Source organism: Chiloscyllium punctatum, chromosome 13 (genome assembly GCF_047496795.1).
Source record: "Chiloscyllium punctatum isolate Juve2018m chromosome 13, sChiPun1.3, whole genome shotgun sequence".
NCBI classification, from domain to species: domain Eukaryota; kingdom Metazoa; phylum Chordata; class Chondrichthyes; order Orectolobiformes; family Hemiscylliidae; genus Chiloscyllium; species Chiloscyllium punctatum.
Window position 1 is genome coordinate 6,264,972 of NC_092751.1, and position 25,707 is coordinate 6,290,678.

Consider the following 25,707-nt stretch of genomic DNA (forward strand, 5'->3'; position numbering starts at 1 on the left):
AGAGACCAGGGGCAAGAGAGACCGAGGGCAACAAGACAGAATGGGGGGTGAGAGAGACCGGGGAAGACAGAGGGGGTGACGAGACAGACCGAGCCGACAGAGGCCGGGGGGAGGGGGGTGGGAAGTGGTGAGAGACCGAGGGTGAGAAGATTGGGGGGGGTGGGTGAGAGGGACTTTGGGGGCGAGAGAGAGATCAGGGGTGAGAGAGAACGGGACGAGAGAGACCAGGAGTGAAGAGGGAGACCGGGGGCGAGGGAGACCAGGAGTGAAGAGGGAGACCGGGGGTGAGGGAGACCAGGAGTGAAGAGGGAGACCGGGGGCGAGGGAGACCAGGAGTGAAGAGGGAGACCGGGGGCGAGGGAGACCAGGAGTGAAGAGGGAGACCGGGGGCGAGGGAGACTGGCGGCGAGGGAGACCTGGGGTGAAGAGGGAGACTGGGGGCGAGGGAGACCAGGAATGAAGAGGGAGACCGGGGGCGAGGGAGACCAGGAGTGAAGAGGGAGACAGGGGGCGAGGGAGACCAGGGGTGACGATACAGACTAGGGGGGCTAGAGAGACCGGGACTGAGAGAGACCGGGGCGACAAGATACACCAGGGGCGAGAGAGAGACCGCGGGTAAGAGAGACTGGAGACGAGAGAGTTTGGGGGCGAGAGAGAGGGGGTGATGAGACAGACCGGGCCGAGAGAGGCCGGGGGGGTGTGCGAGAGGCCAGGAGCGAGAGAGACAGGGGGTGATGAGAGACTGGGGTCAACGAGAGACTGGGGCGAGAGAGACCCGGGGGTGAAAGAGACCGGCGGTGAGAGAGAGCCCGGGGGAGGGTGGGCGGGGCGGGGCGGTGGGGATGCGAGAGAGAGACCTGGGAGGGCGAGAGAGACTGGGGGGGCGAGAGAGAGAGAGACCGGGGTGGACGAGAGAGAGACTGGGGGCAATGAGAGACTGGGTGGGGAATGAGAGAGAGTGGGGGTGGGAGAGACTGGGGGTGACGAGACAGACTGCGGGAGATGAGAGTGACCGGGGGCGAGACAGACCGGGGGCGAGAGACCAGGGTTGACGAGAGTCTGGGTGCCTGAGAGACCGGGGACAACAGAGAGAACAGGGGTGATGAGAGAAGGGTTGACAAGAGAGACTGTTGGTGACAAGACAGACCGGGAGCGAGAGTGAGAGTGAGACCGTGGTGAGAGGGAGACTGGGGGCGAGAGAGAGGGGGTGACAAGACAGACCGGGTACGAGAGAGACTGGGGTTGAAGAGAGAACGGGGGTAACGAGAGACCGGGGGCAACGAGAGAGATTGGGGGCAAGAGAGACTGGGGAGATGAGAGACCGGGGGCAACAAAAAAGACCGGGGGCAAGAGAGACCGGGGCAAATGACAGAGCGGGGGCGATGAGAGACAGGGAGTGAGAGAGAGACTGGGGTGATGAGACAGACCAGGGGCGAGAGAAAGATCGGGGTGATGAGACAGACCTGGGGCAAGAGAGAGATCGGGGCCATGAGACAGACCGGGGGTGAGAGAGAGATCGGGGGGATGAGACAGACCGGGGGTGAGAGAGGGATCGAGATGATGAGACAGACCGAGGGCGAGAGAGAGACTGGGGTGATGAGACAGACCGGGGGTGAGAGAGAGATCAGGGCGATGAGACAGACCGGGCGCGCGAGAGAGACCGGGGTGATGAGACAGAACGGGGGTGAGAGATCGGGGCGATGAGACAGACCGGGGGTGAGAGAGAGATCGGGTCGAAGAGACAGACTGGGGGCGAGAGAGAGATCGGGGTGATGAGACAGCCTTGGGGTGAGAGAGAGACCGGGGTGATGAGACAGACCGGGGGCGAGAGAGAGATCGGGGTGATGAGACAGACCGGGGGCAAGAGAGAAATCGGGGCGATGAGACAGACCGTGGGTGAGAGAGAGATCAGGGCGATGAGACAGACCGGGCGCGCGAGAGAGACCGGGGTGATGAGACAGACCGGGGGTGAGAGATTGGGGCGATGAGACAGACCGGGGGTGAGAGAGAGATCGGGTCGAAGAGACAGACTGGGGGCGAGAGAGAGATCGGGGTGATGAGACAGCCTTGGGGCGAGAGAGAGACCGGGGTGATGAGACAGAACGGGGGCGAGAGAGAGATCGGGGGGATGAGACAGACATGGGGGCTAGAGAGAGATCGGGGTGATGAGACAGACCAGGGGCGAGAGAGAGATCGGGGTGATGAGACAGACCGGGGGCTAGAGAGAGATCGGGGCGATAAGACAGACCAGGGGTGAGACAGAGATCGGGGTGATAAGACAGACCGGGGGCAAGAGAGAAATCGGGGCGATGAGACAGACCGGGGGTGAGAGAGAAATCGGGGTGATGAGACAGACCGGGGGTGAGAGAGAGATCGGGGCGATGAGACAGACAGGGGGCGTGAGACAGATCGGGGCGATGAGACAGACCGGGGGTGAGAGTGAGAGACCGGGGTGATGAGACAGACCGGGGGTGAGATAGAGAGACCGGGGTGATGAGACAGACCGGGGGCGAGAGAGAGATCGGCGTGATGAGACAGTCCGGGGGTGAGAGAGAGATCGGGGCGATGAGACAGACCGGGGTCGAGGTAGAGTTCGGGGCGATGAGACAGACCGGAGGGTGAAAGAGAGATTGGGGCGATGGGACAGACTGGGGGCTCGAGTGGGATCGGGGTGATGAGACAGACCGGGGTTGAGAGAGAGATCGGGGTGATGAGACAGACCGGGGGCGAGAGAGAGATCGGGGAAATGAGACAGACCGGGGGTGAGAGAGAGATCGGGGTGATGAGACAGACCGGGGGCGAGAGAGAGATCGGGGCGATGAGACAGACCGGGAGCGAGAGAGAGATCGGGGCGATGAGACAGACCGGGGGTGATTGAGAGATCGGGGCGATGAGACAGACTGGGGGTGTGAGAGAGATCGTGGCGATGAGACAGACCGGGAGCGAGAGAGAGATCGGGGCGATGAAACAGACCGGGGGTGAGAGAGAGATCGGGGCGATGAGACAGACCGGGGGCGTGAGAGAGATCGGGGCAATGAGACAGACCGGGGGTGAGAGTGAGAAACCGGGGTGATGAGACAGACCGGGGGTGAGAGAGAGAGACCGGGGTGATGAGACAGACCGGGGGCGAGAGAGAGATCGGGGTGATGAGACAGTCCGGGGGTGAGAGAGAGATCGGGGCGATGAGACAGACCGGGGTCGAGGGAGAGATCGGGGCGATGAGACAGACCGGAGGGTGAGAGAGAGATTGGGGCGATGAGACAGACTGGGGGCTCGAGTGGGATCGGGGTGATTAGACAGACTGGGGTTGGGAGAGAGTTCGGGGTGATGAGACAGACCGGGGGCGAGAGAGAGATCGGGGTGATGAGACAGACCGGGGGCGAGAGAGAGAGATCGGGGCGATGAGACAGACCGGGGGCTAGAGAAAGAGATCGGGGTGATGTGGCAGACTGGGGGCGATAGAGATTTCGGGGCGATGAGACAGACCGGGGGTGAGAGAGAGATCGGGGCGATGAGACAGACTGGGGGCGAGAGAGAGATAGGGGTGATGAGACAGACCGGGGGCTAGAGAGAGAGATCGGGGTGATGAGACAGACCGGGGGTGAGAGAGATTTCGGGGCGATGAGACAGACCGGGGGTGAGAGAGAGATCGGGGCGATGAGACAGACTGGGGGCGAGAGAGAGATTGTGGTGATGAGACAGACCGGGGGCTAGAGAGAGAGATCGTGATGATGAGACAGACCGGGGCTGAGAGAGAGAACGGGGCGATGAGACAGTCTGGCGTCGAGAGAGAGATCGGACGATGAGAGACAGGGAGCGAGAAGATATCGGGGCGATGAGACAGTCCGGGGGCAAGAGAGAGAGATCGGGGTGATGAGACAGACTGGGGGCGAGAGAGAGATTGGGTCGATGAAACAGACCGGGGGCGAGAGAAAGATCGGGGTGATGAGACAGACCGGGGCGAGAGAGAGATCGGGGCGATGAGACAGACCGGGGGTTAGAGAGAGATCGGGGCGATGAGACAGACTGGGGGTGAGAGAGAGATCGGGGTGATGAGTCAGACTGGGGGTGAGAGAGAGACCAGGGTGATGAGACAGACCGGGGGCGAGAGAGAGATCGGGGGGATGACACATACATGGGGGCGAGAGAGAGATCGGGGCGATGAGACAGACTGGCGTCGAGAAAGAGATCGGGGTGTTGAGACAGACCGGGGGCTAGAGAGAGATTGGGGCGATAAGACAGACCGGGGGCTAGAGAGAGAAGTCGGGAGGATGAGACAGACCGGGGGCTAGAGAGAGAAATCGGGGCGATGAGACAGACCCGGGGTGAGAGAGAGATCGGTTTGATGAGACAGACTGGGGGCGAGAGAGAGATCGGCGTGATGAGACAGACTGGGGGCGAGAGAGAGACCGGGGTGATGAGACAGACCGGGGGCAAGAGAGAGATCGGGAGGATGAGACAGACATGGGGGCTAGAGAGAGATCGGGGCGATGAGACAGACTGGGGTCGAGTGAGAGATCGGGGTGTTGAGACAGACCGGGGGCTAGAGAGAGATCGGGGCGATAAAACAGACCGGGGGTGAGAGAGAGATCGGGGTGATGAGACGAACCGGGGGTGAGAGAGAGATCGGGGTGATGAGACAGACCGGGGGTGAGAGAGAGAGATCGGGGCGATGAGACAGACCGGGGGCGAGAGAGACTAGGGTGATGAGACAGACCGGGGGCGAGAGAGAGATCGGGGTGTTGAGACAGACTGGGGGTGAGAGAGAATGATCGGGGCGATGAGACAGACCGGGGGTGAGAGAGAGATCGGGGCGATGAGACAGTCAGGGGTCGAGAGAGAGATCGGGGTGATGAGACGAAGCGGGGGCTAGAGAGAGATCGGGGCGATAAGACAGACCGGGGGTGAGAGAGAGATCGGGGCGATGAGACAGACTGGGGGCGAGAGAGAGATCGGGGCGATAAGGCAGACCGGGGGTGAGAGAGAGATCGGGGCGATGAGACAGTCCGGGGGAAATAGAGAGAGATCGGGGCGATGAGACAGACCGGGGGTGAGAGAGAGATAGGGTCGATGAAACAGACCGGGGGCGAGAGAGAGATCGGGGCGATGAGACAGACTGGGGCGAGAGAGAGATCGGGGCGATGAGACAGACCGGGGGCTAGAGAGAGAGATTGGGGTGAAGAGACAGACCGGGGGGCGAGAGAGATTTCAGGGCGATGAGACAGACCGGGGGTGAGAGAGAGATCGGGGCGATGAGACAGACTGGGGGCGAGAGAGAGATCGGGGTGATGAGACAGACTGGGGGCGAGAGAGAGACCGAGGTGATGAGACAGACCGGGGGCGAGAGAGAGATCGGGGAGATGAGACAGACATGGGGGCTAGAGATAGATCGGGGCGATGAGACAGACTGGGGTCGAGAGAGAGGTCGGGGTGTTGAGACAGACCGGGGGCTAGAGAGAGATCGGGGCGATAAGACAGAACGGGGGTGAGAGAGAGATCGAGGTGATGAGACGAACCGGGGGTGAGAGAGAGATCGGGGTGATGAGACAGACCGGGGGTGAGAGAGAGAGATCGGGGCGATGAGACAGACCGGGGGCGAGAGAGACTAGGGTGATGAGACAGACCGGGGGCGAGAGAGAGATCGGGGTGTTGAGACAGACTGGGGGTGAGAGAGAATGATCGGGGCGATGAGACAGACCGGGGGTGAGAGAGAGATCGGGGCGATGAGACAGTCAGGGGTCGAGAGAGAGATCGGGGTGATGAGACGAAGCGGGGGCTAGAGAGAGATCGGGGCGATAAGACAGACCGGGGGTGAGAGAGAGATCGGGGCGATGAGACAGACTGGGGGCGAGAGAGAGATCGGGGCGATAAGGCAGACCGGGGGTGAGAGAGAGATCGGGGCGATGAGACAGTCCGGGGGAAATAGAGAGAGATTGGGGCGATGAGACAGACCGGGGGTGAGAGAGAGATAGGGTCGATGAAACAGACCGGGGGCGAGAGAGAGATCGGGGCGATGAGACAGACTGGGGCGAGAGAGAGATCGGGGCGATGAGACAGACCGGGGGCTAGAGAGAGAGATCGGGGTGAAGAGACAGACCGGGGGGCGAGAGAGATTTCAGGGCGATGAGACAGACCGGGGGTGAGAGAGAGATCGGGGCGATGAGACAGACTGGGGGCGAGAGAGAGATCGGGGTGATGAGACAGACTGGGGGCGAGAGAGAGACCGAGGTGATGAGACAGACCGGGGGCGAGAGAGAGATCGGGGAGATGAGACAGACATGGGGGCTAGAGATAGATCGGGGCGATGAGACAGACTGGGGTCGAGAGAGAGGTCGGGGTGTTGAGACAGACCGGGGGCTAGAGAGAGATCGGGGCGATAAGACAGAACGGGGGTGAGAGAGAGATCGAGGTGATGAGACGAACCGGGGGTGAGAGAGAGATCGGGGTGATGAGACAGACCGGGGGTGAGAGAGAGAGATCGGGGCGATGAGACAGACTGGGGGCGAGAGAGAGATCGGTGCGAAGAGACAGACCGGGGGCGAGAGAGAGATCGGGGTGATGAGACAGACCGGGGGTGAGAGAGAGATCGGGGCGATGAGACAGACAGGGGGCGTGAGACAGATCGGGGCGATGAGACAGACCAGGGGTGAGAGTGAGAGACCGGGGTGATGAGACAGACCGGGGGTGAGAGTGAGAGACCGGGGTGATGAGACAGACCGGGGGTGAGATAGAGAGACCGTGGTGATGAGACAAACCGGGGGCGAGAGAGAGATCGGGGTGATGAGACAGTCCGGGGGTGAGAGAGAGATCGGGGCGATGAGACAGACCGGGGTCGAGGGAGAGATCGGGGCGATGAGACAGACCGGAGGGTGAAAGAGAGATTGGGGCGATGAGACAGACTGGGGGCTCGAGTGGGATAGGGGTGATGAGACAGACCGGGGTTGAGAGAGAGATCGGGGTGATGAGACAGACCGGGGGCGAGAGAGAGATCGGGGTAATGAGACAGACCGGGGGTGAGAGAGAGATCGAGGTGATGAGACAGACTGGGGGCGAGAGAGAGACCGGGGTGATGAGACAGACCGGGGGCGAAAGAGAGTTTGGTGAGATGAGACAGACATGGGGGCTAGAGAGAGATCGGGGCGATGAGACAGACTGGGGTCGAGAGAGAGGTCGGGGTGTTGAGACGAACCGGGGGTGAGAGAGAGATCGGGGTGATGAGACAGACCGGGGGTGAGAGAGAGAGAGATCGGGGCGATGAGACAGACCGGGGGCGAGAGAGACTAGGGTGATGAGACAGACCGGGGGCGAGAGAGAGATCGGGGTGATGAGATAGACCGGGGGTGAGAGAGAATGATCAGGGCATTGAGACAGACTGGGGGTGAGAGAGAGATCGGAGCGATGCAACAGTCTGGGGTCGAGAGAGTGATCGGGTGATGAGAGACAGAAGGCGAGAGAGAGATCGGGTCGATGAGACAGTCCGGGGCTAGAGAGAGAGATCAGGGTGATGAGACAGACTGGGGGCGAGAGAGAGATCGGGGTGATGAGACAGACCGGGGGCGAGAGAGAGATTGGGGCGAGGAGACAGACCGGGAGCGAGAGAGAGATCGGGGCGATGAAACAGACCGGGGGTGATTGAGAGATCGGGGCGATGAGACAGACTGGGGGTGTGAGAGAGATCGTGGCGATGAGACAGACCGGCGGTGAGAGTGAGAGACCGGGGTGATGAGTCAGACCGGGGGTGAGAGAGAGAGTTCGGGGCGATGAGACAGACCGGGGTCGAGGGAGAGATCGGGGCGATGAGACAGACTGGCGTCGAGAAAGAGATCGGGGTGTTGAGACAGACCGGGGGCTAGAGAGAGATTGGGGCGATAAGACAGACCGGGGGCTAGAGAGAGAAGTCGGGAGGATGAGACAGACCGGGGGCTAGAGAGAGAAATCGGGGCGATGAGACAGACCCGGGGTGAGAGAGAGATCGGTTTGATGAGACAGACTGGGGGCGAGAGAGAGATCGGGGTGATGAGACAGACTGGGGGCGAGAGAGAGACCGGGGTGATGAGACAGACCGGGGGCAAGAGAGAGATCGGGAGGATGAGACAGACATGGGGGCTAGAGAGAGATCGGGGCGATGAGACAGACTGGGGTCGAGTGAGAGATCGGGGTGTTGAGACAGACCGGGGGCTAGAGAGAGATCGGGGCGATAAAACAGACCGGGGGTGAGAGAGAGATCGGGGTGATGAGACGAACCGGGGGTGAGAGAGAGATCGGGGTGATGAGACAGACCGGGGGTGAGAGAGAGAGATCGGGGCGATGAGACAGACCGGGGGCGAGAGAGACTAGGGTGATGAGACAGGCCGGGGGCGAGAGAGAGATCGGGGTGTTGAGACAGACTGGGGGTGAGAGAGAATGATCGGGGCGATGAGACAGACCGGGGGTGAGAGAGAGATCGGGGCAATGAGACAGTCAGGGGTCGAGAGAGAGATCGGGGTGATGAGACGAAGCGGGGGCTAGAGAGAGATCGGGGCGATAAGACAGACCGGGGGTGAGAGAGAGATCGGGGCGATGAGACAGACTGGGGGCGAGAGAGAGATCGGGGCGATAAGGCAGACCGGGGGTGAGAGAGAGATCGGGGCGATGAGACAGTCCGGGGGAAATAGAGAGAGATCGGGGCGATGAGACAGACCGGGGGTGAGAGAGAGATAGGGTCGATGAAACAGACCGGGGGCGAGAGAGAGATCGGGGCGATGAGACAGACTGGGGCGAGAGAGAGATCGGGGCGATGAGACAGACCGGGGGCTAGAGAGAGAGATCGGGGTGAAGAGACAGACCGGGGGGCGAGAGAGATTTCAGGGCGATGAGACAGACCGGGGGTGAGAGAGAGATCGGGGCGATGAGACAGACTGGGGGCGAGAGAGAGATCGGGGTGATGAGACAGACTGGGGTCGAGAGAGAGACCGAGGTGATGAGACAGACCGGGGGCGAGAGCGAGATCGGGGAGATGAGACAGACATGGGGGCTAGAGATAGATCGGGGCGATGAGACAGACTGGGGTCGAGAGAGAGGTCGGGGTGTTGAGACAGACCGGGGGCTAGAGAGAGATCGGGGCGATAAGACAGAACGGGGGTGAGAGAGAGATCGAGGTGATGAGACGAACCGGGGGTGAGAGAGAGATCGGGGTGATGAGACAGACCGGGGGTGAGAGAGAGAGATCGGGGCGATGAGACAGACCGGGGGCGAGAGAGACTAGGGTGCTGAGACAGACCGGGGTCGAGAGAGAGATCGGGGTGATGAGACAGAGCGGGGGTGAGAGAGAATGATCGGGGCATTGAGAGAGACCGGGGGTGAGAGTGAGATCGGGGCGATGCAACAGTCTGGGGTCGAGAGAGAGATCGGGTGATGAGAGACAGAAGGCGAGAGAGAGATCGGGTCGATGAGACAGTCCGGGGGCTAGAGATAGAGATCGGCGTGATGAGACAGACCGGGGGCGAGAGAGAGATCGGTGCGAAGAGACAGACCGGGGGCGAGAGAGAGATCGGGGTGATGAGACAGACCGGGGTTGAGAGAGAGATCGGGGCGATGAGACAGACAGGGGGCGTGAGACAGATCGGGGCGATGAGACAGACCGGGGGTGAGAGTGAGAGACCGGGGTGATGAGACAGACCGGGGGTGAGAGTGAGAGACCGGGGTGATGAGACAGACCGGGGGTGAGATAGAGAGACCGTGGTGATGAGACAGACCGGGGGCGAGAGAGAGATCGGGGTGATGAGACAGTCCGGGGGTGAGAGAGAGATCGAGGTGATGAGACAGACTGGGGGCGAGAGAGAGACCGGGGTGATGAGACAGACCGGGGGCGAAAGAGAGTTTGGTGAGATGAGACAGACATGGGGACTAGAGAGAGATCGGGGCGATGAGACAGACTGGGGTCGAGAGAGAGGTCGGGGTGTTGAGACGAACCGGGGGTGAGAGAGAGATCGGGGTGATGAGACAGACCGGGGGTGAGAGAGAGAGAGATCGGGGCGATGAGACAGACCGGGGGCGAGAGAGACTGGGGTGATGAGACAGACCGGGGGCGAGAGAGAGATCGGGTCGAAGAGACAGACTGGGGGCGAGAGAGAGATCGGGGTGATGAGACAGACCGGGGGTGAGAGAGAGAGAGATCGGGGTGATGAGACAGACCTGGGGCAAGAGAGAGATCGGGGCCATGAGACAGACCGGGGGTGAGAGAGAGATCGGGGGGATGAGACAGACCGGGGGTGAGAGAGGGATCGAGATGATGAGACAGACCGAGGGCGAGAGAGAGACTGGGGTGATGAGACAGACCGGGGGTGAGAGAGAGATCAGGGCGATGAGACAGACCGGGCGCGCGAGAGAGACCGGGGTGATGAGACAGAACGGGGGTGAGAGATCGGGGCGATGAGACAGACCGGGGGTGAGAGAGAGATCGGGTCGAAGAGACAGACTGGGGGCGAGAGAGAGATCGGGGTGATGAGACAGCCTTGGGGTGAGAGAGAGACCGGGGTGATGAGACAGACCGGGGGCGAGAGAGAGATCGGGGTGATGAGACAGACCGGGGGCAAGAGAGAAATCGGGGCGATGAGACAGACCGTGGGTGAGAGAGAGATCAGGGCGATGAGACAGACCGGGCGCGCGAGAGAGACCGGGGTGATGAGACAGACCGGGGGTGAGAGATTGGGGCGATGAGACAGACCAGGGGTGAGAGAGAGATCGGGTCGAAGAGACAGACTGGGGGCGAGAGAGAGATCGGGGTGATGAGACAGCCTTGGGGCGAGAGAGAGACCGGGGTGATGAGACAGAACGGGGGCGAGAGAGAGATCGGGGGGATGAGACAGACATGGGGGCTAGAGAGAGATCGGGGTGATGAGACAGACCAGGGGCGAGAGAGAGATCGGGGAGATGAGACAGACCGGGGGCTAGAGAGAGATCGGGGCGATAAGACAGACCAGGGGTGAGACAGAGATCGGGGTGATAAGACAGACCGGGGGCAAGAGAGAAATCGGGGCGATGAGACAGACCGGGGGTGAGAGAGAAATCGGGGTGATGAGACAGACCGGGGGTGAGAGAGAGATCGGGGCGATGAGACAGACAGGGGGCGTGAGACAGATCGGGGCGATGAGACAGACCGGGGGTGAGAGTGAGAGACCGGGGTGATGAGACAGACCGGGGGTGAGATAGAGAGACCGGGGTGATGAGACAGACCGGGGGCGAGAGAGAGATCGGGGTGATGAGACAGTCCGGGGGTGAGAGAGAGATCGGGGCGATGAGACAGACCGGGGTCGAGGTAGAGTTCGGGGCGATGAGACAGACCGGAGGGTGAAAGAGAGATTGGGGCGATGGGACAGACTGGGGGCTCGAGTGGGATCGGGGTGATGAGACAGACCGGGGTTGAGAGAGAGATCGGGGTGATGAGACAGACCGGGGGCGAGAGAGAGATCGGGGTAATGAGACAGACCGGGGGTGAGAGAGAGATCGGGGTGATGAGACAGACCGGGGGCGAGAGAGAGATCGGGGCGATGAGACAGACCGGGAGCGAGAGAGAGATCGGGGCGATGAAACAGACCGGGGGTGATTGAGAGATCGGGGCGATGAGACAGACTGGGGGTGTGAGAGAGATCGTGGCGATGAGACAGACCGGGAGCGAGAGAGAGATCGGGGCGATGAAACAGACCGGGGGTGAGAGAGAGATCGGGGCGATGAGACAGACCGGGGGCGTGAGAGAGATCGGGGCAATGAGACAGACCGGGGGTGAGAGTGAGAAACCGGGGTGATGAGACAGAGCGGGGGTGAGAGAGAGAGACCGGGGTGATGAGACAGACCGGGGGCGAGAGAGAGATCGGGGTGATGAGACAGTCCGGGGGTGAGAGAGAGATCGGGGCGATGAGACAGACCGGGGTCGAGGGAGAGATCGGGGTGATGAGACAGTCCGGGGGTGAGAGAGAGATCGGGGTGATGAGACAGACCGGGGGCGAGAGAGAGATCGGGGTGATGAGACAGACCGGGGGCGAGAGAGAGAGATCGGGGCGATGAGACAGACCGGGGGCTAGAGAAAGAGATCGGGGTGATGTGGCAGACTGGGGGCGATAGAGATTTCGGGGCGATGAGACAGACCGGGGGTGAGAGAGAGATCGGGGCGATGAGACAGACTGGGGGCGAGAGAGAGATAGGGGTGATGAGACAGACCGGGGGCTAGAGAGAGAGATCGGGGTAATGAGACAGACCGGGGGTGAGAGAGATTTCGGGGCGATGAGACAGACCGGGGGTGAGAGAGAGATCGGGGCGATGAGACAGACTGGGGGCGAGAGAGAGATTGTGGTGATGAGACAGACCGGGGGCTAGAGAGAGAGATCGTGATGATGAGACAGACCGGGGCTGAGAGAGAGAACGGGGCGATGAGACAGTCTGGCGTCGAGAGAGAGATCGGACGATGAGAGACAGGGAGCGAGAAGATATCGGGGCGATGAGACAGTCCGGGGGCAAGAGAGAGAGATCGGGGTGATGAGACAGACCGGGGGTGAGAGAGAGAGAGAGATCGGGGCAATGAGACAGACCGGGGGCGAGAGAAAGATCGGGGTGATGAGACAGACCGGGGCGAGAGAGAGATCGGGGCGATGAGACAGACCGGGGGTTAGAGAGAGATCGGGCGATGAGACAGACTGGGGGTGAGAGAGAGATCGGGGTGATGAGTCAGACTGGGGGTGAGAGAGAGACCAGGGTGATGAGACAGACCGGGGGCGAGAGAGAGATCGGGGGGATGACACATACATGGGGGCGAGAGAGAGATCGGGGCGATGAGACAGACTGGCGTCGAGAAAGAGATCGGGGTGTTGAGACAGACCGGGGGCTAGAGAGAGATTGGGGCGATAAGACAGACCGGGGGCTAGAGAGAGAAGTCGGGAGGATGAGACAGACCGGGGGCTAGAGAGAGAAATCGGGGCGATGAGACAGACCCGGGGTGAGAGAGAGATCGGTTTGATGAGACAGACTGGGGGCGAGAGAGAGATCGGGGTGATGAGACAGACTGGGGGCGAGAGAGAGACCGGGGTGATGAGACAGACCGGGGGCAAGAGAGAGATCGGGAGGATGAGACAGACATGGGGGCTAGAGAGAGATCGGGGCGATGAGACAGACTGGGGTCGAGTGAGAGATCGGGGTGTTGAGACAGACCGGGGGCTAGAGAGAGATCGGGGCGATAAAACAGACCGGGGGTGAGAGAGAGATCGGGGTGATGAGACGAACCGGGGGTGAGAGAGAGATCGGGGTGATGAGACAGACCGGGGGTGAGAGAGAGAGATCGGGGCGATGAGACAGACCGGGGGCGAGAGAGACTAGGGTGATGAGACAGACCGGGGGCGAGAGAGAGATCGGGGTGTTGAGACAGACTGGGGGTGAGAGAGAATGATCGGGGCGATGAGACAGACCGGGGGTGAGAGAGAGATCGGGGCGATGAGACAGTCAGGGGTCGAGAGAGAGATCGGGGTGATGAGACGAAGCGGGGGCTAGAGAGAGATCGGGGCGATAAGACAGACCGGGGGTGAGAGAGAGATCGGGGCGATGAGACAGACTGGGGGCGAGAGAGAGATCGGGGCGATAAGGCAGACCGGGGGTGAGAGAGAGATCGGGGCGATGAGACAGTCCGGGGGAAATAGAGAGAGATCGGGGCGATGAGACAGACCGGGGGTGAGAGAGAGATAGGGTCGATGAAACAGACCGGGGGCGAGAGAGAGATCGGGGCGATGAGACAGACTGGGGCGAGAGAGAGATCGGGGCGATGAGACAGACCGGGGGCTAGAGAGAGAGATCGGGGCGAAGAGACAGACCGGGGGGCGAGAGAGATTTCAGGGCGATGAGACAGACCGGGGGTGAGAGAGAGATCGGGGCGATGAGACAGACTGGGGGCGAGAGAGAGATCGGGGTGATGAGACAGACTTGGGGCGAGAGAGAGACCGAGGTGATGAGACAGACCGGGGGCGAGAGAGAGATCGGGGAGATGAGACAGACATGGGGGCTAGAGATAGATCGGGGCGATGAGACAGACTGGGGTCGAGAGAGAGGTCGGGGTGTTGAGACAGACCGGGGGCTAGAGAGAGATCGGGGCGATAAGACAGAACGGGGGTGAGAGAGAGATCGAGGTGATGAGACGAACCGGGGGTGAGAGAGAGATCGGGGTGATGAGACAGACCGGGGGTGAGAGAGAGAGATCGGGGCGATGAGACAGACTGGGGGCGAGAGAGACTATGGTGCTGAGACAGACCGGGGGCGAGAGAGAGATCGGGGTGATGAGACAGAGCGGGGGTGAGAGAGAATGATCGGGGCATTGAGAGAGACCGGGGGTGAGAGTGAGATCGGGGCGATGCAACAGTCTGGGGTCGAGAGAGAGATCGGGTGATGAGAGACAGAAGGCGAGAGAGAGATCGGGTCGATGAGACAGTCCGGGGGCTAGAGATAGAGATCGGCGTGATGAGACAGACTGGGGGCGAGAGAGAGATCGGTGCGAAGAGACAGACCGGGGGCGAGAGAGAGATCGGGGTGATGAGACAGACCGGGGGTGAGAGAGAGATCGGGGCGATGAGACAGACAGGGGGCGTGAGACAGATCGGGGCGATGAGACAGACCGGGGGTGAGAGTGAGAGACCGGGGTGATGAGACAGACCGGGGGTGAGAGTGAGAGACCGGGGTGATGAGACAGACCGGGGGTGAGATAGAGAGACCGTGGTGATGAGACAAACCGGGGGCGAGAGAGAGATCGGGGTGATGAGACAGTCCGGGGGTGAAAGAGAGATTGGGGCGATGAGACAGACTGGGGGCTCGAGTGGGATAGGGGTGATGAGACAGACCGGGGTTGAGAGAGAGATCGGGGTAATGAGACAGACCGGGGGTGAGAGAGAGATCGAGGTGATGAGACAGACTGGGGGCGAGAGAGAGACCGGGGTGATGAGACAGACCGGGGGCGAAAGAGAGTTTGGTGAGATGAGACAGACATGGGGGCTAGAGAGAGATCGGGGCGATGAGACAGACTGGGGTCGAGAGAGAGGTCGGGGTGTTGAGACGAACCGGGGGTGAGAGAGAGATCGGGGTGATGAGACAGACCGGGGGTGAGAGAGAGAGAGATCGGGGCGATGAGACAGACCGGGGGCGAGAGAGACTAGGGTGATGAGACAGACCGGGGGCGAGAGAGAGATCGGGGTGATGAGATAGACCGGGGGTGAGAGAGAATGATCAGGGCATTGAGACAGACTGGGGGTGAGAGAGAGATCGGAGCGATGCAACAGTCTGGGGTCGAGAGAGTGATCGGGTGATGAGAGACAGAAGGCGAGAGAGAGATCGGGTCGATGAGACAGTCCGGGGCTAGAGAGAGAGATCAGGGTGATGAGACAGACTGGGGGCGAGAGAGAGATCGGGGTGATGAGACAGACCGGGGGCGAGAGAGAGATCGGGGCGAGGAGACAGACCGGGAGCGAGAGAGAGATCGGGGCGATGAAACAGACCGGGGGTGATTGAGAGATCGGGGCGATGAGACAGACTGGGGGTGTGAGAGAGATCGTGGCGATGAGACAGACCGGCGGTGAGAGTGAGAGACCGGGGTGATGAGTCAGACCGGGGGTGAGAGAGAGAGTTCGGGGCGATGAGACAGACCGGGGTCGAGGGAGAGATCGGGGCGATGAGACAGACTGGCGTCGAGAAAGAGATCGGGGTGTTGAGACAGACCGGGGGCTAGAGAGAGATTGGGGCGATAAGACAGACCGGGGGCTAGAGAGAGAAGTCGGGAGGATGAGACAGACCGGGGGCTAGAGAGAGAAATCGGGGCGATGAGACAGACCCGGGGTGAGAGAGAGATCGGTTTGATGAGACAGACTGGGGGCGAGAGAGAGATCAGGGTGATGAGACAGACTGGGGGCGAGAGAGAGACCGGGGTGATGAGACAGACCGGGGGCAAGAGAGAGATCGGGAGGATGAGACAGACATGGGGGCTAGAGAGAGATCGGGGCGATGAGACAGACTGGGGTCGAGTGAGAGATCGGGGTGTTGAGACAGACCGGGGGCTAGAGAGAGATTGGGGCGATAAAACAGACCGGGGGTGAGAGAGAGATCGGGGTGATGAGACGAACCGGGGGTGAGAGAGAGATCGGGGTGATGAGACAGACCGGGGGTGAGAGAGAGAGATCGGGGCGATGAGACAGACCGGGGGCGAGAGAGACTAGGGTGATGAGACAGACCGGGGGCGAGAGAGAGATCGGGGTGTTGAGACAGACTGGGGGTGAGAGAGAATGATCGGGGCGATGAGACAGACCGGGGGTGAGAGAGAGATCGGGGCAATGAGACAGTCAGAGGTCGAGAGAGAGATCGGGGTGATGAGACGAAGCGGGGGCTAGAGAGAGATCGGGGCGATAAGACAGACCGGGGGTGAGAGAGAGATCGGGGCGATGAGACAGACTGGGGGCGAGAGAGAGATCGGGGCGATAAGGCAGACCGGGGGTGAGAGAGAGATCGGGGCGATGAGACAGTCCGGGGGAAATAGAGAGAGATCGGGGCGATGAGACAGACCGGGGGTGAGAGAGAGATAGGGTCGATGAAACAGACCGGGGGCGAGAGAGAGATCGGGGCGATGAGACAGACTGGGGCGAGAGAGAGATCGGGGCGATGAGACAGACCGGGGGCTAGAGAGAGAGATCGGGGCGAAGAGACAGACCGGGGGGCGAGAGAGATTTCAGGGCGATGAGACAGACCGGGGGTGAGAGAGAGATCGGGGCGATGAGACAGACTGGGGGCGAGAGAGAGATCGGGGTGATGAGACAGACTGGGGTCGAGAGAGAGACCGAGGTGATGAGACAGACCGGGGGCGAGAGCGAGATCGGGGAGATGAGACAGACATGGGGGCTAGAGATAGATCGGGGCGATGAGACAGACTGGGGTCGAGAGAGAGGTCGGGGTGTTGAGACAGACCGGGGGCTAGAGAGAGATCGGGGCGATAAGACAGAACGGGGGTGAGAGAGAGATCGAGGTGATGAGACGAACCGGGGGTGAGAGAGAGATCGGGGTGATGAGACAGACCGGGGGTGAGAGAGAGAGATCGGGGCGATGAGACAGACCGGGGGCGAGAGAGACTAGGGTGCTGAGACAGACCGGGGTCGAGAGAGAGATCGGGGTGATGAGACAGAGCGGGGGTGAGAGAGAATGATCGGGGCATTGAGAGAGACCGGGGGTGAGAGTGAGATCGGGGCGATGCAACAGTCTGGGGTCGAGAGAGAGATCGGGTGATGAGAGACAGAAGGCGAGAGAGAGATCGGGTCGATGAGACAGTCCGGGGGCTAGAGATAGAGATCGGCGTGATGAGACAGACCGGGGGCGAGAGAGAGATCGGTGCGAAGAGACAGACCGGGGGCGAGAGAGAGATCGGGGTGATGAGACAGACCGGGGTTGAGAGAGAGATCGGGGCGATGAGACAGACAGGGGGCGTGAGACAGATCGGGGCGATGAGACAGACCGGGGGTGAGAGTGAGAGACCGGGGTGATGAGACAGACCGGGGGTGAGAGTGAGAGACCGGGGTGATGAGACAGACCGGGGGTGAGATAGAGAGACCGTGGTGATGAGACAGACCGGGGGCGAGAGAGAGATCGGGGTGATGAGACAGTCCGGGGGTGAGAGAGAGATCGGGGCGATGAGACAGACCGGGGTCGAGGGAGAGATCGGGGCGATGAGACAGACCGGAGGGTGAAAGAGAGATTGGGGCGATGAGACAGACTGGGGGCTCGAGTGGGATCGGGGTGATGAGACAGACCGTTGTTGAGAGAGAGATCAGGGTGATGAGACAGACCGGGGGCGAGAGAGAGATCGGGGTAATGAGACAGACCGGGGGTGAGAGAGAGATCGAGGTGATGAGACAGACTGGGGGCGAGAGAGAGACCGGGGTGATGAGACAGACCGGGGGCGAAAGAGAGTTTGGTGAGATGAGACAGACATGGGGGATAGAGAGAGATCGGGGCGATGAGACAGACTGGGGTCGAGAGAGAGGTCGGGGTGTTGAGACGAACCGGGGGTGAGAGAGAGATCGGGGTGATGAGACAGACCGGGGTTGAGAGAGAGAGAGATCGGGGCGATGAGACAGACCGGGGGCGAGAGAGACTAGGGTGATGAGACAGACCGGGGGCGAGAGAGAGATCGGGGTGATGAGATAGACCGGGGGTGAGAGAGAATGATCAGGGCATTGAGACAGACTGGGGGTGAGAGAGAGATCGGAGCGATGCAACAGTCTGGGGTCGAGATAGTGATCGGGTGATGAGAGACAGAAGGCGAGAGAGAGATCGGGTCGATGAGACAGTCCGGGGATAGAGAGAGAGATCAGGGTGATGAGACAGACTGGGGGCGAGAGAGAGATCGGGGTGATGAGACAGACCGGGGGCGAGAGAGAGATCGGGGCGAGGAGACAGACCGGGAGCGAGAGAGAGATCGGGGCGATGAAACAGACCGGGGGTGATTGAGAGATCGGGGCGATGAGACAGACTGGGGGTGTGAGAGAGATCGTGGCGATGAGACAGACCGGCGGTGAGAGAGAGAGTTCGGGGCGATGAGACAGACCGGGGTCGAGGGAGAGATCGGGGCGATGAGACAGACCGGAGGGTGAAAGGGAGATTGGGGCGATGAGACAGACTGGTGGCTCGAGTGGGATCGGGGTGATGAGACAGACCGGGGTTGAGAGAGAGATCGGGGTGATGAGACAGAGCGGGGGCGAGACAGAGATCGGGGTAATGAGACAGACCGGGGGTGAGAGTGAGAGACTGGGGTGATGAGACAGACCGGGGGTGAGAGAGAGAGATCGGGGCGCTGAGACAGACCGGGGTCGAGGGAGAGATCGGGGCGATGAGACAGACCGGAGGGTGAAAGGGAGATTGGGGTGATGAGACAGACTGGGGGCTCGAGTGGGATTGGGGTGATGAGACAGACGGGGGTTGAGAGAGAGATCGGGGTGATGAGACAGAGCGGGGGCGAGAGAGAGATCGGGGTAATGAGACAGACCGGGGGTGAGAGAGAGATCGGGGCGATGAGACAGACCGGGGGTGAGAGAGAGATCGGGGCGATGAGACAGACCGGAGGCTAGAGAGAGAAATTTGGGTGATGATACAGACCGGGGGCGAGAGAGATTTCGGGGCGATGAGACAGACCGGGGGTGAGAGAGAGATCGGGGCGATGAGACAGACTGGGGGCGAGAGAGAGATCGGGGCGATGAGACAGAGCGGGGGCGAGAGAGAGATCGGGGCGATGAGACAGACCGGGGGCTAGAGAGAGAAATCGGGGTGATGAGACAGACCGGGGGCGAGAGAGATTTCGGGGCAATGAGACAGACCCGGGGTGAGAGAGAGATCGGGGCGATGAGACAGACTGGGGGCTCGAGAGAGAGGTCGGGGTGTTGAGACAGACCGGGGTTGAGAGAGAGATCGGGGTGATGAGACAGAGCGGGGGCGAGAGAGAGATCGGGGTAATGAGACAGACCAGGGGTGAGAGAGAGATCGGGGCGATGAGACAGACCGGGGGTGAGAGAGAGATCGGGGCGATGAGACGAACCGGGGGCTAGAGAGAGATCGGGGTGATGAGACGAACCGGGGGTGAGAGAGAGATCGGGGTGATGAGACAGACCGGGGGTGAGAGAGAGAGATCGGGACGATGAGGCAGACCGGGGGCGAGAGAGACTAGGGTGATGAGTCAGACCGGGGGCGAGAGAGACTAGGGTGATGAGACAGACCAGGGGTGAGAGAGAGATCGGTGTGATGAGACGAACCGGGGGCTAGAGAGAGATCGGGGCGATAAGACAGACCGGGGATGACAGAGAGATCGGGGCGATGAGACAGACTGGGGGCGAGAGAGAGATCGGTGCGATAAGACAGACCGGGGGTGAGAGAGAGATCGGGGCGATGAGACAGTCTGGGGGAAACAGAGAGAGATCGGGGTGATGAGACAGACCGGGAGCGAGAGAGAGATAGGGCCGATGAAACAGACCGGGGGCGAGAGAGAGATCGGGGCGATGATACAGACCGGGGGTGAGAGAGAGATCGGGGCGATGAGACAGACTGGGGGCGAGAGAGAGACCGGGGTGATGAGACAGACCGGTGGCGAGAGAGAGATCGGGGGGATGAGACAGACCCGGGCTAGAGAGAGAAATCGGGGTGATGAGACAGACCGGGGGCGAGAGAGATTTCGGGGCAATGAGACAGACCCGGGGTGAGAGAGAGATCGGGGCGATGAGACAGACTGGGGTCGAGAGAGAGGTCGGGGTGTTGAGACAGACCGGGGGTGAGAGAGAGAGATCGGGGCGATGAGGCAGACCGGGGGCGAGAGAGACTAGGGTGATGAGTCAGACCGGGGGCGAGAGAGACTAGGGTGATGAGACAGACCGGGGTGAGAGAGAGATCGGTGTGATGAGACGAACCGGGGGCTAGAGAGAGATCGGGGTGATGAGACGAACCGGGGGTGAGAGAGAGATCGGGGTGATGAGACAGACCGGGGGTGAGAGAGAGAGATCGGGGCGATGAGGCAGACCGGGGGCGAGAGAGACTAGGGTGATGAGTCAGACCGGGGGCGAGAGAGACTAGGGTGATGAGACAGACCAGGGGTGAGAGAGAGATCGGTGTGATGAGACGAACCGGGGGCTAGAGAGAGATCGGGGCGATAAGACAGACCGGGGGTGACAGAGAGATCGGGGCGATGAGACAGACTGGGGGCGAGAGAGAGATCGGTGCGATAAGACAGACCGGGGGTGAGAGAGAGATCGGGGCGATGAGACAGTCCGGGGGAAACAGAGAGAGATCGGGGTGATGAGACAGACCGGGGGCGAGAGAGAGATAGGGCCGATGAAACAGACCGGGGGCGAGAGAGAGATCGGGGCGATGATACAGACTGGGGCGAGAGAGAGATCGGGGCGATGAGACAGACCGGGAGCTAGAGAGAGAGATCGGGGTGATCAGACAGACCGGGGGCTAGAGAGATTTCGGGGCAATGAGACAGACCCGGGGTGAGAGAGAGATCGGGGCGATGAGACAGACTGGGGTCGAGAGAGAGGTCGGGGTGTTGAGACAGACCGGGGGCTAGAGAGTGATCGGGGTGATGAGACGAACCGGGGGTGAGAGAGAGATCGGGGTGATGAGACAGACCGGGGGTGAGAGAGAGAGATCGGGGCGATGAGGCAGACCGGGGGCGAGAGAGACTAGGGTGATGAGTCAGACCGGGGGCGAGAGAGACTAGGGTGATGAGACAGAACAGGGGTGAGAGAGAGATCGGTGTGATGAGACGAACCGGGGGCTAGAGAGAGATCGGGGTGATGAGACGAACCGGGGGTGAGAGAGAGATCGGGGTGATGAGACAGACCGGGGGTGAGAGAGAGAGATCGGGGCGATGAGGCAGACCGGGGGCGAGAGAGACTAGGGTGATGAGTCAGACCGGGGGCGAGAGAGATTAGGGTGATGAGACAGACCAGGGGTGAGAGAGAGATCGGTGTGATGAGACGAACCGGGGGCGAGAGAGAGATCGGGGCGATAAGACAGACCGGGGGTGACAGAGAGATTGGGGCGATGAGACAGACTGGGGGCGAGAGAGAGATCGGTGCGATAAGACAGACCCGGGGTGAGAGAGAGATCGGGGCGATGAGACAGTCCGGGGGAAACAGAGAGAGATCGGGGTGATGAGACAGACCGGGGGCGAGAGAGAGATAGGGCCGATGAAACAGACCGGGGGCGAGAGAGAGATCGGGGCGATGATACAGACTGGGGCGAGAGAGAGATCGGGGCGATGAGACAGACCGGGGGCTAGAGAGAGAGATCGGGGTGATCAGACAGACCGGGGGCTAGAGAGAGTTCGGGGCGATGAGACAGACCGGGGGTGAGAGAGAGATCGGAGCGATGAGACAGACTGGGGGCGAGAGAGAGATCGGGGTGATGAGAGAGACTGGTGGCGATAGAGACATCAGGGGGATGACACAGACATGGGGGCGTGAGAGAGATCGGGGCGATGAGACAGACCGGGGGTGAGAGTGAGAGACCGGGGTGATGAGACAGACCGGGGGTGAGATAGAGAGACCGTGGTGATGAGACAGACCGGGGGCGAGAGAGAGATCGGGGTGATGAGACAGTCCGGGGGTGAGAGAGAGATCGGGGCGATGAGACAGACCGGGGTCGAGGGAGAGATCGGGGCGATGAGACAGACCGGAGGGTGAAAGAGAGATTGGGGCGATGAGACAGACTGGGGGCTCGAGTGGGATCGGGGTGATGAGACAGACCGTTGTTGAGAGAGAGATCAGGGTGATGAGACAGACCGGGGGCGAGAGAGAGATCGGGGTAATGAGACAGACCGGGGGTGAGGGAGAGATCGAGGTGATGAGACAGACTGGGGGCGAGAGAGAGACCGGGGTGATGAGACAGACCGGGGGCGAAAGAGAGTTTGGTGAGATGAGACAGACATGGGGGATAGAGAGAGATCGGGGCGATGAGACAGACTGGGGTCGAGAGAGAGGTCGGGGTGTTGAGACGAACCGGGGGTGAGAGAGAGATCGGGGTGATGAGACAGACCGGGGTTGAGAGAGAGAGAGATCGGGGCGATGAGACAGACCGGGGGCGAGAGAGACTAGGGTGATGAGACAGACCGGGGGCGAGAGAGAGATCGGGGTGATGAGATAGACCGGGGGTGAGAGAGAATGATCAGGGCATTGAGACAGACTGGGGGTGAGAGAGAGATCGGAGCGATGCAACAGTCTGGGGTCGAGATAGTGATCGGGTGATGAGAGACAGAAGGCGAGAGAGAGATCGGGTCGATGAGACAGTCCGGGGATAGAGAGAGAGATCAGGGTGATGAGACAGACTGGGGGCGAGAGAGAGATCGGGGTGATGAGACAGACCGGGGGTGAGAGAGAGATCGGGGCGAGGAGACAGACCGGGAGCGAGAGAGAGATCGGGGCGATGAAACAGACCGGGGGTGATTGAGAGATCGGGGCGATGAGACAGACTGGGGGTGTGAGAGAGATCGTGGCGATGAGACAGACCGGCGGTGAGAGAGAGAGTTCGGGGCGATGAGACAGACCGGGGTCGAGGGAGAGATCGGGGCGATGAGACAGACCGGAGGGTGAAAGGGAGATTGGGGCGATGAGACAGACTGGTGGCTCGAGTGGGATCGGGGTGATGAGACAGACCGGGGTTGAGAGAGAGATCGGGGTGATGAGACAGAGCGGGGGCGAGACAGAGATCGGGGTAATGAGACAGACCGGGGGTGAGAGTGAGAGACTGGGGTGATGAGACAGACCGGGGGTGAGAGAGAGAGATCGGGGCGCTGAGACAGACCGGGGTCGAGGGAGAGATCGGGGCGATGAGACAGACCGGAGGGTGAAAGGGAGATTGGGGTGATGAGACAGACTGGGGGCTCGAGTGGGATTGGGGTGATGAGACAGACGGGGGTTGAGAGAGAGATCGGGGTGATGAGACAGAGCGGGGGCGAGAGAGAGATCGGGGTAATGAGACAGACCGGGGGTGAGAGAGAGATCGGGGCGATGAGACAGACCGGGGGTGAGAGAGAGATCGGGGCGATGAGACAGACCGGAGGCTAGAGAGAGAAATTTGGGTGATGATACAGACCGGGGGCGAGAGAGATTTCGGGGCGATGAGACAGACCGGGGGTGAGAGAGAGATCGGGGCGATGAGACAGACTGGGGGCGAGAGAGAGATCGGGGCGATGAGACAGAGCGGGGGCGAGAGAGAGATCGGGGCGATGAGACAGACCGGGGGCTAGAGAGAGAAATCGGGGTGATGAGACAGACCGGGGGCGAGAGAGATTTCGGGGCAATGAGACAGACCCGGGGTGAGAGAGAGATCGGGGCGATGAGACAGACTGGGGGCTCGAGAGAGAGGTCGGGGTGTTGAGACAGACCGGGGTTGAGAGAGAGATCGGGGTGATGAGACAGAGCGGGGGCGAGAGAGAGATCGGGGTAATGAGACAGACCGGGGGTGAGAGAGAGATCGGGGCGATGAGACAGACCGGGGGTGAGAGAGAGATCGGGGCGATGAGACGAACCGGGGGCTAGAGAGAGATCGGGGTGATGAGACGAACCGGGGGTGAGAGAGAGATCGGGGTGATGAGACAGACCGGGGGTGAGAGAGAGAGATCGGGGCGATGAGGCAGACCGGGGGCGAGAGAGACTAGGGTGATGAGTCAGACCGGGGGCGAGAGAGACTAGGGTGATGAGACAGACCAGGGGTGAGAGAGAGATCGGTGTGATGAGACGAACCGGGGGCTAGAGAGAGATCGGGGCGATAAGACAGACCGGGGATGACAGAGAGATCGGGGCGATGAGACAGACTGGGGGCGAGAGAGAGATCGGTGCGATAAGACAGACCGGGGGTGAGAGAGAGATCGGGGCGATGAGACAGTCTGGGGGAAACAGAGAGAGATCGGGGTGATGAGACAGACCGGGAGCGAGAGAGAGATAGGGCCGATGAAACAGACCGGGGGCGAGAGAGAGATCGGGGCGATGATACAGACCGGGGGTGAGAGAGAGATCGGGGCGATGAGACAGACTGGGGGCGAGAGAGAGACCGGGGTGATGAGACAGACCGGTGGCGAGAGAGAGATCGGGGGGATGAGACAGACCCGGGCTAGAGAGAGAAATCGGGGTGATGAGACAGACCGGGGGCGAGAGAGATTTCGGGGCAATGAGACAGACCCGGGGTGAGAGAGAGATCGGGGCGATGAGACAGACTGGGGTCGAGAGAGAGGTCGGGGTGTTGAGACAGACCGGGGGTGAGAGAGAGAGATCGGGGCGATGAGGCAGACCGGGGGCGAGAGAGACTAGGGTGATGAGTCAGACCGGGGGCGAGAGAGACTAGGGTGATGAGACAGACCGGGGTGAGAGAGAGATCGGTGTGATGAGACGAACCGGGGGCTAGAGAGAGATCGGGGTGATGAGACGAACCGGGGGTGAGAGAGAGATCGGGGTGATGAGACAGACCGGGGGTGAGAGAGAGAGATCGGGGCGATGAGGCAGACCGGGGGCGAGAGAGACTAGGGTGATGAGTCAGACCGGGGGCGAGAGAGACTAGGGTGATGAGACAGACCAGGGGTGAGAGAGAGATCGGTGTGATGAGACGAACCGGGGGCTAGAGAGAGATCGGGGCGATAAGACAGACCGGGGGTGACAGAGAGATCGGGGCGATGAGACAGACTGGGGGCGAGAGAGAGATCGGTGCGATAAGACAGACCGGGGGTGAGAGAGAGATCGGGGCGATGAGACAGTCCGGGGGAAACAGAGAGAGATCGGGGTGATGAGACAGACCGGGGGCGAGAGAGAGATAGGGCCGATGAAACAGACCGGGGGCGAGAGAGAGATCGGGGCGATGATACAGACTGGGGCGAGAGAGAGATCGGGGCGATGAGACAGACCGGGAGCTAGAGAGAGAGATCGGGGTGATCAGACAGACCGGGGGCTAGAGAGATTTCGGGGCAATGAGACAGACCCGGGGTGAGAGAGAGATCGGGGCGATGAAACAGACTGGGGTCGAGAGAGAGGTCGGGGTGTTGAGACAGACCGGGGGCTAGAGAGTGATCGGGGTGATGAGACGAACCGGGGGTGAGAGAGAGATCGGGGTGATGAGACAGACCGGGGGTGAGAGAGAGAGATCGGGGCGATGAGGCAGACCGGGGGCGAGAGAGACTAGGGTGATGAG